Source organism: Vombatus ursinus, unplaced genomic scaffold (assembly GCF_900497805.2).
Source record: "Vombatus ursinus unplaced genomic scaffold, bare-nosed wombat genome assembly UNPS02014789.1, whole genome shotgun sequence".
Classification (NCBI taxonomy): Eukaryota; Metazoa; Chordata; class Mammalia; order Diprotodontia; family Vombatidae; genus Vombatus; species Vombatus ursinus.
This window is the reverse complement of record NW_020954567.1, coordinates 24,302,178-24,319,481: the sequence shown is the minus strand read 5'-3', so window position 1 is coordinate 24,319,481 and position 17,304 is coordinate 24,302,178.

Below are 17,304 nucleotides of genomic sequence, written 5' to 3'. Positions count from 1 at the left end.
CTATATCAGATTGTGCACCATCTTGGGGAGGGTGGTGGGGAGGAAGGGGGAGAAAAATTTTAAACTCAAAAGCATATGGAAGTGATTGTTGATAAATCAAAATAAATTAATAAAAAAACAATTGGGGAGGAGATTGTACAACCTCACCCAATTCTCCTCATTTATTCTAGTTAAACTAGATAGCTCATCATCCCCAGGTATTTCTTGCACTTTTCAGTGACTGCATCTTGGTTCTTAATGTTTCCTATATCACTGTAATCTATGGCCCAGGTTTGCTCTAGAAAGACTCTGGATTCAAGCAGGCTGGTTCTGATCCTTGGGCCTAAACAAAGAAAGTCATCTTTTGCTGGGCTCATTTCCTCTACTCAGAGGTAACATTAGAAAAATCTACAAAGATAGATTAAACTCACATCTAAGTTTTCATAAACCTGGAAAGGTAGGAAATGCCTATTGGTACAGGACAACATTTATTTCACCCCACAGAAAATGCAGAAGAAGATTCACAGGAGTCCATAAACAGATACAGCAAACATGGAAGACCACTGCAGCAGTAACTTCTTGACTTATTTTAGTAATAATTTAAACAAGAGGAAGTTTTATTCTGGATTTGATTCTCACCAACAGGGGTGAACTGGTTCCTGTTGTTGAAATGATGAAAAATTTGGGAAGAGGTGATTTTTGCATCCCAGAGTTTGTGACAGGGAAGAGAAAATCTGGGCATAATTTGATATTCACCCTAGATGTTGTGAAAGCAGATTTCAAAGAGTCCAGAGGACAAATAAGTAGGATTTCATGGTAAAACGCTTTAGAGAACTCAGCCCAAGAAGAGATGTTCAAGGCTGAAATTCTGAAGACTCAAACACAAACAAGGAGGAAAATGGTACTTATATGAAGAGAACAATGTGGATGTATTGAGAACTCCCCAACCGAGTTTGACTTTATTTTATTTTTTTAGTGAGCAAAAGCCTACCTTTCTTCTCTTCCCATCTCTCCTCCCATACTGAGAAAGAAAGAAAAACAAAACTGCTGTCGTAAACACATATAGGCAAATAAAACAAACTTCCAAATTCCATACAAAATAATATATGACTCATTTTGATTATCAGTTTCCAATTCTTTGCCACCACAAAAAGATCTATAAATATTTGTGTATATTCTTAGTTTAAGTTTGTTTTGTTTAGGACTAATCCCTCCCTCAACATATCCTCCTTTAAAAGCTTCCTCCTCCCTTCTCCTCTTTCCCTCCTATTTCACTGTTGAGTGAAATGTATTTCTGTATCCATCTGCATGCACGTGCGTATTGTGTTCTTTTTTCCTTTGACCATGGCAGATGAGAGTGAAGTTCAACTGTTGATCACTCCCCACTCCTTCTTTCTCATTTTTATAGACTCCTACTTGTACACCCCTGTTATGTGAGATAATTCCCCTAGCTTTCCTTTCCCTTTTTGCCTCTATACTTCTCTTACCATTCCATTCTTCTCTTAAGTTCATCTATGACCCTTAATGATGATAGGGTTCAGAGGGGACAAATATATAATCTCCCCATATTACAATTAAGCAGTTAACCTTGTTTATCCTTTATCATTGTTCATTCATAGTTACTTTTTATATGTCTCTTGACTGTTGTATTTGCTCTTCGCAGTTTCTATGTAGCTCTGGTCTTTTCATCAGGAATGCTTAGACATCTTCTATTTCATTAAAGATTCATTCCCTCCAATGGTATCATACCCAGTTTCGCTGGTTAAGGTATTCTTGGTTGTAAGCCCATATCCTTAGCCATCTGGAAAATCTTTCCAAGTTTTCTGCTCCTTTATAGGGATGGCTGCTAATTTGTGTGTGATCCTGACTATGGTTCCATTGAATTAGAATTCTTTCTTTCTGGTTGCTTGTAGGATTTTTTCTTTGGCTAGAAGTTCTGGATTTTGTCTATGATGTTCTTGGGAGTTTTCTTTTTAGGGTTTCTTTCAGGGGGTAACCAGTGGAATCTTTGTTTTTACTTTGCCCTCTGATTCCAAGAGATATGGTGGTTTTCTTTTTAAGATTTCTTCAAATTTATCTAGGCTCTTTTTATGGTCATGGCTTTCAGATTGTTCAATGATGTTTAAATTTTCTTGCCTTGATTTTTGGCTATGAGATAACTTAAATTGACTTTTATTTTTCAGTCATTTAACTTTATTTTGATAATTCTTGCTGTCTTATGCAGTTACTAGCTTCAATTTGGACCATTATAATTTTCAGGGAGTTTTTTGCTTAGGCAAAGTTTTGTACCACTTGTGCCAAATTGTGACTTCTCTTTCCAATTCTTTCTTCCGTAACTTATTTCTTTTCCATTTTTTTTCTCCTGCACTCTTATTTCATTTGTAAAAACAATTTAAAATCTTTTTTTAAACTTTTGCTTCGTCCCTTCAAGGAATTCTAGTTGAATTTCTGCCCAAACTGTATTTTTCTTTGAGGCCTTGCTTATAGATATTTTGGAGTCATTCTCTTCTTCTGGGTTTGGATTTTGAGCATCCCTGTCACCAGGATGGTGACATTCTTCATCTCTGGTGAGATTCTTTTTGGATTGCTCATTCTTCTAGACTACTTCCTGACTTTGGAAATTATGTTAGGACTAGGCTCAGTGCATTTCTCCAGAAAATGTCTGGCTTGCTCCTGCTGCTGTTTTTTAAGGTATTGAGTGCTGTGTTACTCCAAGATCTTAAGGACAGCTCAGACTGAGGATCTGCAAATGTTTAGTGCTCCCAAAGTGATCTGATCAAGAGCTAGCCTGATTGCTGTCCCCCCTCGTCTGAGTTTTGTAGGTTTCTGACCTGGATTTGGGTCTGAGCACCCTTGTGGGCTCCCCTTCTTTGGACAGCTGCTAGACTCAGTCACTATTGGTTAGCTGAAAAGCTCTGCAGATTCAGAGCCATAGAACATAGAACATTTCCTTACCCTGGAAGTTACCCGTGGGTTCAAGGACCCTCCTCAGTCAACATGATCTCTGACTTGGAACTGGATACTAAGAGACAGAGCTGTCAATCGGCACTCATTCCCACAACCTGCTCCAGTTAGAGGAGCTCATAGGCCCGTTTCCTGCACCAGTGCTTCATGCCCAATGCACAACTTTGGTCTTCTGTCAGTCCCTAGGGGCTGGAATGCTCTACAGCACTGGAGTCCTGGTCAGCCCTTGTCCCCACTGTCCTCATACCTCTATCTGTCTCCCCATGCTAATGTTGGCTGGAAAAATGACTTACTGTGACTTTTCTTGGATTTCCTCATTAGGATTTAGTCTGTTATGTTTTCTAGGCTTGTTTAAAGAAATTTTATAGAGGAGAGCTTGCTGTATTTTTTCCTGCTTTGCCACCATCTTGGCTCCACTCACTTTGGTGCTTTTTCCAACTTAAACTTTAAAATGAAATGTACAAGAGATAGAAGCAAGGCTGGGTAACAGAAGATAAATATAGGAGGATGGCACAGTCCTGTAAAAAACAGTGTGAGGATGTGAGTTCCTGTTTTGAATTATATTTTTTAATAACATATTCCTTGGAAAAGCATTAGATTTATTGTTTTTAAATGGAATGTCATTAAACTTATTTGACTTAATAAAATCTTCAACTTGAGATTCATGCTTTTCAATATCAGTCTTTGAATTTTCCAGAGTTCTTCTGGGCATTTGATTAATTTTTGTGCTTTCCTAGTATTAGTTGAGCTGTCTGCAATGCAATTGAAAGTAATAAAAACTCTTCAAGAATGTCAATCATCAAAGTAAAGTCTTACAAGAAATGAATACTAGCTAATCTTTTTGGCAAAGCAGAATGATAATGAGAAAAATACATGTATAATGCAAGATATGCATACCATATAGCAGCAGTGACTTGTAAACTACATGTTGTCCATCTCTGTCCCAGTATATGACCAATATAATTCTAATTTCAAGTCCAAGCTATAGTTTGTAGTTGATTGATTTTATTAGATTGGTGATAAACAGAATATATTTTATCCAGAAATATTTTAAATTGATTAACTTGTTTTATTTCAGTTATTGAATTGTCAAGTGATCATTGCAATCAATGACTTACACAGTTCCAAAAGATGATTTTAGGAAAATTTTCTAACAACTTTAAACTACTCGAGAGTTCCTTTCCAGCATTGTATTAGCAACATCAGAACAAAATGCATTTAAGTTTGCTTTTAAATATTCATTATTAAAGCTACAATCATTTAAAGTACACAATAAGGTATTGAAAATGCATTCTTCTGTGGTTGATGCCAACTGTTTTAAAGCAACAAATAACATTACTGGTTCGTGAACTGATTGAACTGCTTATTGACTGTGTTTAGTTATCAGCTCACAAAACTCCTGAAAATTTAACAGCTGGCTCTTGCAATTTGGTAAAGGTCAGGTCCAGCACATCACTGACAACAGGCATCTATGCTTGGCTCTGTGTCGCCTGATGTTTTAATCATAGCCTTAAATAAAGCAATAGATGCCATACTCCTCAAATGTGCAGATGATGCAAAGTTGGGAGGAATAGCTAATACAGAGGATGACAGAGTAAGAATCTAAAAGAATCTCACAGTCTAGAGTATTGGGCTGAATCTAATAATATGAAATTTAATAAGGATAAATTTAAAGTCTGGCACTTAGGGATAAAAATTCAATTTTACAAGTACAAGATGGAGAGGGTATGGATAGACAGCAGACAAAAATCTGGGGATTTTACTGGACTAAAACCTCATTATAATCAGCAGTGTGGTTTGGCAGCCAAAAATGCTTATGCAATCTTGAGTTGCACTAAGAGAGACAAAGCTACCAAGGTTAGAGAGGTGATAGTCCCACTGAATTCTGACCTTATCATATCTTGCCTGAAGTATTGTGTTCAGTTCTGGGTGCCATATTCTAAAAATATTGATTAAACTAGAGAGTGTCCAAAAGAGAGGATACAGAATGGTATAGGACCTTGACTCCATGTTAGGGGAGGATTAGCTGAAGGATCTGGGGATGTTCTTGCTAAGAAAACGTTGGGATTACTATGGTTTCATTTTGAACTCTGACTATGGATGGACATGACTGCTACCATTATTTGGATACTACTCACCTAGGGTTGAGACCCTTCTAATTAGCTTGCTCAGTTCCTAGACAACCCCCTGTTAAGGGCTTTACACAAAATAAATACTTAATACATCTTTGTTGATTTGAATTATGGGATCCTGAAGGGAAATTTGACATCTATAGAAAGTGCTTGGCTTGAGTGGTCCTTGGAAAATGGTAGCTCAGCTCAAATTTGCAAGCAGGGTTGGGTGGCTTGTTATTTTTGTACCTTGTAATTTGGCTTTAGATGTACTTTTGGCCAGAGAAGTAGCAGCAGATTTTTTTCTGCCAACCAATGTGGCCAACTTGATGAAAACTATTTGGTTCCAAAATGTTTGCATCGTGCTTTGTTGCTACGGCAGCAAGTGTTGGTAGCCAGGGACAAAAATAGGTAAAGTGAAGATACAGCCATGTAAAGAAACATGGGTGTGGGCCTAAAAAGAAATCAGGGTAGGCATGAGAAATATTAAACAGGGGATCAAAGAATCCCACTTACCCTCTGCCCTCACTCACTGAAAGGCAGCATAGAATTAAGGATAGTGCACTGGTCTTGGAGTCAAATCCTACCTTAGGTATTTACTAGCTGTAGAACCCTAGGCCAGTCACTACTTCTCTGTGTCTTATTCCTTCTCTGCCCCTCCCCACACCTTTTCAATTTCCTTTTAGGTATTGTCTTTCCCCATTAGATAGTAAGCTTCTCGAGGATAGGGACTGTCTTTTTATTTGTATCTCCAATACTCAGCACAGTGCTTTGCATTTAGTAGGTGCTTAATAAGTACTTATTAATGATTAATTGAGCTGTAAAGTGAGGGTTTGGGATTTGAAGGCCTCTAGGGTCTTTTGTAGCCCTAAATCTATGGTCTCATGATCTATGTCTCTTTTTTTGTTTAGTATAGGGCTGCCTGGTCTACTCTCCCTCTGTGGTCCTAAAATGGAGGGAGAACATGTGGTATCATCTCATTGACATCCTTATATAAGCCATGGTGGGGGAAGGGACAAAGGGTTCTAGTGATAGCTCCACCTACAAGCTTAGAACTTTAGGGAGTCACTTCATCTCTCTGGGCCTCAATTTTCTTGTCTATAAAATGAAGGGGTTTGACTAGAGGATTGATCTTGAAGGGGCCTTCAAGAATCCACATTTTGAGGTCACCTAGACTACTGGTTGAACTTGGATGATTCATGTCTTTCCCAAAATGATACTTCCCTGCCACTTTCAGGATTGATCTTAGGATGCACAGCCAGTCTGTTTTCTACTACATCATAATACTTCACAATTTTCTGAGTGAATTCTTAAGACCCTGAGCAATAGCCCCTAGCATCATCTATATACCCAATTGCTGCTGCTTTTTAGTCGTTTCAGTCGTGTCTGACTCTAAATGACCCCATTTGGGGTTTTCTTGGCAGAGATAGTGGAGTAGTTTGCCATTTCCTTCTCCAGCTCATTTTACAGATGAGGAAACTGAGGCAAACAGGGCTAAGTGACTTGCCTAGGGTCACACAGCTAGTAAGTGTCTAAGGCTGGATTTGAACTCAGGAAGATGAGTCTTTCTGACTGTAGGCTCTGGGCTCTATTTACTGGCCACCTAGCTTCCCCTGGCAATGATTTATATCAACTGTGCAGATCAATACCAAATCATTTCCAGCCCCCAAAATGTCTTTTTCTAATCAGTCTTCGCCCTAGAAGGAACAATCCATGACTGTTTATTTTGAGGATGGTCATACACTTTTTTGATAGCCTGATCTCTACATACCCCCTTCCACTTTTCTTTTGCTGCTTGATTGTGGTTGCTCCTTTGTGTGGACAAAGGAAATAAAAAGAGGCAAAACTCAAACCAGTTGTTTTTGCTACTTGCTCTGGTAAAAAGATTTAGGGGCAGAGAAGTAGGTTTCAGCTACTTGCCTAAGTGTGGTTTGGAGATGTTTGCTATCCTTGCTGTTCCTATGCCACATTCACTGTGATAATTGGGAGCAGACCGTAGAGCTTGACAATTCAACATCAGTCAGTAAGCGTTTATTAAGCACCTGCTATGTGTCAGGCACTGTGCTAAGCACAGGTAATACAAAGAAAGTCAAAAGACAGTCCTTACTTTTAAGGAGTTCACAGTCTAAAGGAGAAGACAACATGGAAATAATGATGTACAAATACACTATGTGCAGGAAAAATTGGAGCCAACTGATAATGTGAAAGAGAATTGGGTATTCTGGATCACACAAACCAAATAGGAATGTGGTACTTTAAAAAGGTGATGTGATCCTAAGTTGTATTAATAGAAATCTAGTCCAGAATGAGGGAGCTAGAAGTCCTAGCGGCAGCTGGGTTCAATGGAAAGAACCCTCAGTCTGGATTCCTAGGACCTGGGTTCCAGAAGTTTCTCTTCTACTTATAATGTGTGTGACCTTTGGCAAGTCACTTATACTCTCTAGACCTCAGTTTGCTCATCTTTATAATGAGAGTGCTGCACTTCATGCATCTGACATCCTTTCTGGCTCTGCATCTATTATCCTGTGATCCTGTAGCCTACCATAGTCAGATCACACCTGGAGCATGTTGGTCCTGCAAGCAACCACACTTTAAAGGGAACATTAATGAACTAATTAATAAATTTTATTAATGAACTAGAATATTTCCAAAAGTGGGTAACCAGGATGCTGAGAGGCTTGGATGTCATATTCAATTTAGTAATGAACCAATGAAGAATTGCATGGGAAAAGTAGTGTCAAAGATAATATCAAAGAAATATATGACTGTAAAAGGAAGTAGGCCAGTCATGTAGCAAGAATGAAGGATAATTGATAGATGGTCAGGATGTTTCAATTGTGCACATATAATGTCAAGAGATCTAGAGGAATGGCAACAACACTTTGGGGGCACCACATTGGGATAATTTATAGGAGGAAATGGACAAGCATCACACAAATTGAGAAGCTGTGGATAGGTTGCAATTTGCATTGGAGAATTTACTGTCATCACTGCAACCATAGAGCCATCAAAGTACTGAGATCTGTGCGTAATAACTGAGAGCAACTTATCCAATTTCATTTATTCTTTAGGTCAAATCCAAGCCCCCACCAATGTGTTTACCTTTAATAGCCACAGGGCACAACTAGTTTAAAGTAAAAACATTGAATGAAAATGCCTCCTAAAAAAAAGTAGCAACAAATTATTTTCCCCATCAACTTGGAATTCACTATCCCCAAAATCTATAAAACAAAAGTTGGAAAAGTATGCATATGGAGGGTCACACATACAGAGGGTCCTACATGTGTGGTGCATGTGTGACCATAGTACATGCACTGGAAGGCAACTCATGCTTCCAAAGAAGGGCCACTGATGTCATCTAGCAATTCATCATACTGTTCCCTCATCCAGAGCTCTGCTGAATGCACTTCTCTGCTGGACATTGGTTGGCTAGAGTTAATGTTTGCTGGATTTTCTCTACCAGAACTGCTGCCCTGAGGGATGCCACTCAGATGGATGCTACTCAGCCTGATATATAATTCCTAATGCCTTCAGCTTCTGACTCAGCTGAAGTCCTGGTTCAGGGGAAGATAGGGTATTACCATGCTCATTTAGCTTAAAGCCTATATACACTAGACAGAGGCAAAGAAAAGATCTGGACGAAGTGGTCTAAAGACATTGGTTTGGGCAGAAAACTTTAAGGAACAGTTAAAGCAAGTGGAGTTGTTTAGGCTGGTGAAGCAAAAACTTAAGGGGCCCATGACCACTATATTCAAATATTTAAAGTGCTGTCAATGGTAAGATGCTAGAACCACACACATTTCTGGTGATTGCTGGATTCCAATCATCCTGGAGTCACGTCCATGCTTATCATCCCAATGCTCCACCCATTTTTGGCACTTCTTCCCGGCTTCTGACATCATGAAACTTACTCAAACTTTTATGTGATCATAGGATTCCAGAGTTGGGGTGTAATGGACCTCAGACCGTCTAGTCTGGCCCTATTATTTTACAGATGAGAAAACTGAGAGGCCCACAATCACAGCGGTAGAAAATGATAGAGCCAGGATCCACCCCAAGTCCTCTGATTTCAAATCCAGTGCTCTTACAGAGCAAATAAACTGTGTGATGTAGCCAATCTGTCTTCTCTATTGTCTTCTTGTTTCATTTTCATTAAATTCTTTGATTCTGTAGGGACCCTCGAGGACTGTGCAAAGAATAATAATAACTGATGCTTCTGTAACACTTTGAATATATCATCACATTTGGGCATCACACCCCGTAGGGCAGCTCCTATACTTCATTTCCCATCAGATGTTCAGTTGGGTTTCCACTCCACGAACATCGTGCCTCTCCCAGGATGAGCTCACCACCTGAAATCTCATAATGATGGAGATTGCTTCAGCTTTGATACTTAGATGCCTCCTTGGTACCCTCAGCTGCCTCTCCTTTCTGATTGGAAGGCTAGAAGGTGGAGCAATAAAATCCACCCAAACCCTCCCTTTAGAGGGCTTCAAATTTTCTAGCTAATTTCGGTTCCCATCAGTTGTTCTGCTTGCTTTTGATTTCATAAATGTAATCTCCCTGCCCCCACCAGGGGATCCTTTTAGTTGCGTCCCTTCCTTTTTAGCTTTCTTTTGTGTGCCATCTTCCCTGTTTGATAGTAAGCTCCCTGAGGGCAGGGACTGCGTTTCTTTTTCTTATTTGTATCCCTAAAATGTAGCACAGTGCCTGACACATAGTAGGAACTTAATAAATGTTTATTGACTATTGACTATAGATAATTTCCTTACCATACAGATGAAGATATTGAGGTCCAGAGAAGTTAAGGAGTTGTATACCTCATAAATGCCTAGGATTCAAACCCAAGTCTTCCTGGGTTCAGCACTCTATCCACTAACTCCTAGGATTATCAGTGGAAGAATATGCCAGAGACTAGGTCTTTAGGGGGCCAGTAATTCACTTAATTTAAGTGTCCAGCATGGAAAGAGGTAGTAAAGGAAAAACGGAGCAGTGGAGAGGTTATTGGCTCTGGGATCAGAGGCTTCCATCCTTTCTCGAATGTTTACTGCTTATATAGCTTTGAGTCAATCACTTAACTGGCCTAGGCTTTTGTTCTTCTTCTGTAAAATATGAGGATTAGATCCCATCTGAGACCTCAGATACTATAGTGCTATGATCCTAGGAATCAACAATTCGTTGATATTTAGGAGTGAGGTAAGGAACAGGAGAGTCAAGAACTCTGAGGATTGGGTGCCTGGAAGAATAAAGATGTCATTAACAGAAAGTAAAGTAAAGGGGTAGAGAAGAGATTAGGATGTTAGTTTTTGATATATTGACCATGGAGGGCTACTAAGAAGCAAAAATCCAGCAGGCATTCAGAAACTGAGTTCAGAATATTCTTTCAAAAAGTCTGTGATTATGGGAACAAGTTAGAAATAGGATACTATCTTGAGGATGTAATAAAATCGAGGAAATGTCTTCTTAGGATAATGAATAACTCGTTATGTTTGTAGGCAAAGGGAAATGAACCAATAGAGAAGGACACTAGAATGATAACTATTTGTATGACCTTGGGCAAATCAATAAATCCCTCTGCACTGCAGCTTCTTTGTCTATCAAATTACAAGGCTGGAATAGATGGTTTCTGAGGCCCCTTCTACCTCAAAATCTAGGATTCTGTGAAAAACTAATCAAGAAAGAGAAAGAGAATGAGTGCATAATTGGGAGAGAATGACCATCCCTGCCACCATGGCCAACTACTAGAAACTTGGTCTGGTAAGCCCAAGAGCCCTGGAAAGAGAACAGCAGCCCTGTTTGAAACACAGACCTCAAAGTCATTGCCTAGGGGAGCAACACTTATTGGAAACGAGACATGGCAAGTGGGGAAAGGGAGTAGGAAGGGAATAAGCATTCATTCAGTACATTTTATGAGCCAGGCAATCCCAAGAGCCCCCGGAATTGACTGAGTAGTTGAGTAACATGGTCAGACCTACACTTAAGGAAAATCGTTCGGCGGCTATGTAGAAGATGGACCGGACTCTAATCATTGGAATGAGGAGAGACCTGAGGCAGGGAGACCAATTACAACAGTCTAGGAAAGGGGAAATGAGGTCCTGAATGGAGCGAGTAGCCATGTGAGTAAGAAGGGGATGGCTTTGAGAGATATTGTGGAAGTAGGAACGACAAGATTTGGCAGCATTTCCAACAACTTGCTAGACATTTCCACTTCAATATCCTGTGAGCACTTCACACTCAACTTTCTAAAATTGAACACATCATCACTTTCCTACCTATGATTTTTCTATTTCTATTCATGGTAGTACCATTAATCCCAATCACTCAGACTCCAAATCTCAGAGTCATTTCTTGACTCCTTCCTGTCCCTCACCCCTACATCCCACCATTTATCACATCCTGGCCATTTTCCCTTACAAGATCTATGCCATCTGTTCCCTTCATTTTACTGCCCTTCAGGTTCATACCCTTGTTCCTGGACCACTGATATATCCTCTTAATTGGTAACCTTGCCTTCAATCTCTTCACCCACCAATCTATCCTTCACCCTATCATGAAATTAATCTTTCTAAACTATTTCTTTGATGTCATGCTCCTGATCAAACATCTTCCATGACCATTGCAACATTCCCCCCAAATATGTGCTATGCAGTGCAAACAGAGAATCTATGGCATGGGGTGGGTCCATGGGTAGATTTCACTATGTCCATAAACTTGAATGGGAAAAAATTTCCATCTTTTTTCAATATAATTGGTTTCTTTTGGTATCCTATATATTTTATTTTATGCATTTAAAAACATTATTCTAAGAAAGGACTCATAGGCTTCATCAGACTGCCCTAGTCCAATGACACAAAAAGTTAAGAACCCCTGATCTTTGAGTACCAACCCCAATGATATTTTCTCTGCAAAATGTTACATGTGAAATTTCCTACATATCAAACATATTTAATAGATGTTATAGTTTTTGGTATGAAAATACTTCCTCTTCTTTCTCTTCCTCCTCATCCTCCTCTTGCTCTTTTTTTCCCCTAGATTTAGAGCTGAAACATTAGAAGTCATCCAGTCCAACCCATTCATTTTATATATAAACAAACAAAGGGAAAGAGTTATTTGACAGGCTCAGAGTCACAAGACTAGTAAGATTCTGAAGGTAAGACTTGAACTCAGGTCTTCCAGACTCCATGTCTAGTCTTCTATCCACCATACTTACTCCCAACTTTCACAAACTCCTTTGTCCTAGAAGGATCTTATAATTTTAGCACCCCTCCCAATTCTCCAACCAGCATTTATGGATTCTGCAAATATATATCAAACTAAGAAGTGTCCTATCCTATTGCCAAATGAGTTTGGGATATTCCGACCTACAAAATCAAGGCCAAACCCCTTAGCCTGCAATCCAAGGGCCTCAATAATCTGGCTTGCATTTCCAGTGCTATTTAGTCTCCTACATAGACTTTATCGCCCAGCTACAATTTAGAATTTAGAATTTAATAAATTTACAATTTCTTAATTCTCCAAACATACTTTGTTGCTTTGACTCATTTGCTCACTATTTCTAAAACTGGATGGATTCGTCATCTCCTCCTGATCTGTGGCTTTCCTGTTTCCATTGGTGGTGTTTCCTTGGTCTCTCACACTCTAAATCTCAGTCATTCTTATATCTAATCTATTTACAAGTTCTGCTAACTTTCCCTTCACAAATTCTATGCTCATTCTAATTGCCTAGCATGGCTTCCCATCTCTTCTCTGCCTATATATAAATCCTACCCATCTTTTGAGGCCCCCCAAATGTCCAACCTCCCTTGTAAAGTGTTCCATGGTCTGAAGCTCCTGCCATTCCTTCAGCAATCAGCCATTGTGCTGCATTGGGGCATTCAAGCTAATATATTGTTGTTGTTACTGGTGACCTATAAGTCACTTAACAGATAAGTCACTTAACTACTCTGGGCCTCAGTTTCTTCATCTGTAAAAAGAAGACATTGGACTACATGCTTTCTGTGGTCCATTCCAGTTCTAAATCCTTGGCACAGTAGATAGAACACTAGGTCCAGAGTCAGGAAGACCTGAGTTCAAATCTGGCCTCATGCACTTTATTAGCTGTGTGTCTGTCTCAATTTCCTCAACTATAATATGGGGATAATAATAGCACCTACTTCAAAGAGTTGCTGTGAGGATCGACTGATATAATATTTTACAAATTTCGGCACAGTACCTGGCATATAGTAGGTGCCTAATAAATGCATAATCCCTTCCCCATGAACATCTCTCCTATTTTTGTCTTGAACTGCTATAAATCTTCTACTGAGTTTTAGAGCAACGTCTTCAGAAATAGAGAAGCATTGTAGATACAGAGCCAACCTTGGAGACAGGAAGACTTTTGTTCAAATTCCATTTCTGACACATAATGACAACCACTCAGTGTCATAGGCAGCACTCTAAGGCTATAAGTTGCAGGAGCAGATGTCGCTCTCCATTAGCAGGAGTAATTTATTCACCAGGAGTTCCCTACGCCAACAAAATAACAGATTTTGGAGGAAGTTTTGCTTTTGAAATTTTCAAGTGTTTATCTTTCATCTTCCAAATTAGACCAAAAGGAACCTGTTGAAAACGTGACTTGTGCCTTTAACATTTGTATATTCTCTGTATGGATCTTCAGGGAGGACTGGTGCCTCTGGTGTGAGGGCTTGCCGAGCCCTTTGCAGGGCTGTTCATCCGCCTTTGGTGCCCACCTAGCATTCAACTCTCACCTGTGTCTCCAGGAAGGTGTAGCATGGTCAGTAGCCACACCCTAGTAAAACCATCTCAGCAGACAGACTAAACCAGTTTGAGAGTGACCAATAAGTCAGAAACCCCTTGGTGAGTTAAGGGGATGTCTCCCCTAAGCATGTAAAAACTTTCCCCCAGTGGAGTGGAAGGATGAGAAGAATTTGTTCCAGCGGCCATGAAAGTGGCTGAAGCAGGAGCTGTGGAGTGCTTAGTGCTTAGTCAGACATGGAAGATGCCAAGGTCATCCACTGCATCCCGGGCCATTACCAGTTATCTTGACTTTTGTCTTGGCAGTAGATTTTGATGACTTTGGAAGAGAAAGTGAGTCTGATGACTTTGTGCAATTCTGCCTCATTTAGATCCAATTCGTGTGAAAGTCAACCTTGTGACATCATTGGTCCTCTTAGAAAACAAAGTAAAAAGAACGAATAGTGGCTCGCAAAGTTCAGGGCATATGTTAAATACAAAGTTGTTGTTGGTTGTTGGTTTCTTTGGGTTCTTTGATGCATCAAGGTAGTCTATACCCCCACTGGAAAAATAATGCAAAACATTTGCCCAGTGGCAGTGTGGTATCATGGAGTTTTGGGGTCAGAGGACCTAGGACCAAATCTTGCTTCTGGACCATGTGACTTTAGGTAAGTCACTTAACCTTACTGGGCCTCAGTTTCTTCATCTGTAAAATGAAGAGTTTGATCTAAATTGGTCTCCAAGGTCCATCCCAGCTCTAGATGCAAGATCCTGTGACATCTGATGGTAGGTCACCAGTAACAACATCTTCATCTATTAAAAAAAAATCCAATTTTCTTATTATAATCATTATCTATGGGTCCAATTTAGTAATTTTTTCTGTAGAAAATTTCAGAATAAAACATGAAGAACATGTATTTGTAAACAGTCTTAAACACTATGGTATATCACTGCCCCAGATAAATTTTCTGGTCAGAAATCCTTATATAGGGTCATGAATAAATAGAGGGGCAGAGCTTAGGAAATATCAAGATTTAAATGAGTTCTCTTTTGTTTATTAATTCAGTTCAATATATCAAGCATTTATTTAGTACCTACTATGTGAAAGACACTAGGATTAAAAACAAGACTATGCTTTTAAGAAAGTGCAGTGGATAAAGCTCCGACCTTGAGTCAGGAGGACCTGAGTTCAAATACGACCTGACTCTTGCCACTTACTAACTGTGTGGCCCTGGGCAAGTCACTTTAACCCCGATTGCCTCACATAAAAAAAAAAAGTCTAATGGGGAAAGATAAGTAACTGATGCAAGGAAGAGTGAGTTAAAAGTGAAAAGGAGAGGCCTGAGGAAAGAGCTATGGGGGTGAAGGAATGTCAGGCACTGGGCTAAGCACTTTACAAATGTTATCTTTTTGATGCTCACAGCAATTTTGGGAGGTAGGTGCTGTTATTATCCTCATTTTACAGATGAGGAAACTGAGGCAGGCAGCAATCAAGTAATTTGCTCTTGCCAAACATAGCTCTGTTTGTTCTATTTCTATCTCTAAGCTTGTCCCTGGGAACACGCTGCTCTGCCATCTAGTTGTTCCTTATCCTGTAGAAAAAGCCTAACCAAAAACTAGGATAATGGAAACAGTAACTCCAACCTGAGACTTCAAATTGTTTAGGTAACTTCAAGCACAGTGGGAAGTGACTTTCTTTTATTCAGAGAGGTACTGGAGCCAATTCTTACCTGCTAGGAGCCGATGGTTAAATTTGCAGTGTGAAATCAGCAAACACTTCAAATCAAGACTTGATTTATTATTTTGTTGATTGTCTAAACTTTAGAAAGTGATGGAGAAAATGTTAATACAGCAGATTAATCTTAAAAGTGTTTCGTGAGTACATTTTTCCTCCTAAGGAATCCATTGTTGTTAAATACAAAAAAAAAGGGGAAAGAAAGAAAGAAAAGAAAAGAAAAAAGGAAAGAAACTTACATGATAACTTTATTATGTATTTAAAAGGAATAGCAAGTTGTACATAATAGATCTACAGTTTCATGGCCAATCATCTTTTTACTTGCATCCTTTTTATATTATATTTTTATTATATATGGAAAGGTACTCATTTCCATATATGGAAATGCTTGTTCTATTCCATAAAGTAAAAATTAAGTAAGTAAAAATAAAAAAAAATACTTACCTACAATACATGGCTGCAGTATAATTCAAATAATTGATAGAGGTAATAATCTCTGTGAGCAGAAGCAGCCGTGGAAGGCCTCTTACAGCCAAGTCCAGTGTGCCAGTTGATCTAATTTCCCCTCCTTCTGTCTGAGGCAGCCACCCTCCCAAATGGCTCCTAGCTCAGAAATGCCACATATGCTCCACTTCATTAATATGTAATCCCTGTTTTGAACAGACAGCTTGGTTTATGGGCTGTCTTTCAATAGAGTGAAAAGCAGGCGTCAAGCTGGCTTTTTGTTTCTGATATATCATCTAGACAGAGGCATGCCGCTGTGGACAAACCAGACAGTGACAGGCTTCTCCCTTCAGCAACGGAGCATGTGTCAGGAAAAGAGCCCACACCCTCATCGTTTTAAACGTTCTCTTGCCACTGAACCTACGGGAACATCTTCAATGAGGTTCATTTGGAATGAGAGCTGTAAAAAAAGAGGTAGTAAATCTTAGGGAACACATCTTAAATGAGGGAGAATTTTTTTTTTTTTTGGTGTGCTAACTCGCCAAAATAGGAAGTGAAAAATAGTGGCCTCTGGGTTTTAATTTAACCTGACTGCTGGGTCAGTCGGTCACACTGCTGGTCAATTGACCAGCTTCTCTGGGCCTGGTTTCTCATTTATAAAAATTACTAACACCAACCTCTCAATTATTATTTTTAATGGATCATAATGCAAGGCTTATTGCTGTTGTTGTTTAGTCAATTAGTCATGTCCAACTCTTTGTGACTCTATTTGGGATTTTCTTAGTAAAGATATTGGAGTAGTTTGCAATTTCCTTCTCCAGCTCATTGGACAAATGAAGAAACTGAGGCAAACAGGGTTAACTGACTTGCCCAGGGTCGCACAGCTAGTAAGTGTCTGAGGCTGGATTAGAACACAAGTCCTACTGACTCCAGGCCTGGTACTCTATCCACTGCTCCATCTTGCTGCCCTATAATGCAAGGCAGTAAATATTAATTGAGGATGACGATGGAAATGTCCAGTCTGATCCAAAAAGCTGAACTGATTTCCTGATGTGTTTATGAAACTGTTGCATAAAATGAATGATAGATTCAGTTTATCCTCTCAGCTCATATCGTATTTAGATAGCTAGTCACAGGGAGGACAACATCAACATTCCAGCTGTCACTCCTGGGGTAGGGAGAAGTATATTTCTGGGGGTATGTGATCCATTTGTGGGAAGCTCTGGAGAATATTAACAGGAAACATTGTCAGGGAAGCAGGAAGGGTGTAATTGTGAGATCTTGACTTGAGAGGTGGCCAATGTTTCTTCTAATTCAGATCACAGATGAGGATATCAT